Below are 613 nucleotides of genomic sequence, written 5' to 3'. Positions count from 1 at the left end.
GCCTTTTTAAGATTGGTGAGGTGGCAATCCCGGGTGTTCTCTTCAGTGCGAATGTGGTGGTATCTGAGGGCTTGGCTGTATATCACAGCTTTTTTGGTGTGTTTAGGGTGATTGCTGGTTCTGTGCAGATATGTATGTTGGTCTGTGGGTTTCTTGTATACTGTGGTCTGCATTTTACCCTTCTGGATACTGATCATTGTGTCTAAAAAGGAGATGTTGGTGATGGAGTATTCTAAAGAACGTCGGATGGAGGGATGGTGACTGTTGAATTTCTGATGGAACTCAATCCGAGATTGCAGGTTCTCAGTCCAAATGATGAAGATGTCATCGATGGATCTTAAGTATAGCAAGGGTTTGATGAGGGGGATCATAAAAAGAGAGATTGCAGGTTCTCAGTCCAAATGATGAAGATGTCATCGATGTATCTTAAGTATAGCAAGGGTTTGATGAGGTGGCTCATAAAAAGGTTGGCATACTGTGGGGCCATTTTAGTGCCCATAGCTGTTCCCATCATCTAGAGGAAGTGTTGATTATTAGAAGTGAAATTGTTGTGTGTGAGGATGAAGTGTACAAGGTCAGTAATATCTTTGGGTCTGTATTCTGAGTTGTAAAC

At 42.3% G+C, this 613-nt stretch overlaps 1 protein-coding gene across 3 annotated transcripts in view; it reads right to left on the bottom strand.

Annotated features, from left to right (window-relative positions):
• RALGAPA1 (Ral GTPase activating protein catalytic alpha subunit 1) overlaps positions 1-613 on the bottom strand; it is a 163853-nt gene that overhangs the window by 21353 nt on the left and 141887 nt on the right. The gene's annotated exons all lie outside the window — the stretch shown is intronic.

This window comes from Alligator sinensis, unplaced genomic scaffold (assembly GCF_000455745.1).
Source record: "Alligator sinensis unplaced genomic scaffold, ASM45574v1 scaffold280_1, whole genome shotgun sequence".
In the NCBI taxonomy this organism is placed as follows: Eukaryota; Metazoa; Chordata; order Crocodylia; family Alligatoridae; genus Alligator; species Alligator sinensis.
The sequence above is the reverse complement of the archived record's forward strand: the minus strand, read 5'-3'. Positions and strand labels throughout refer to the sequence as shown.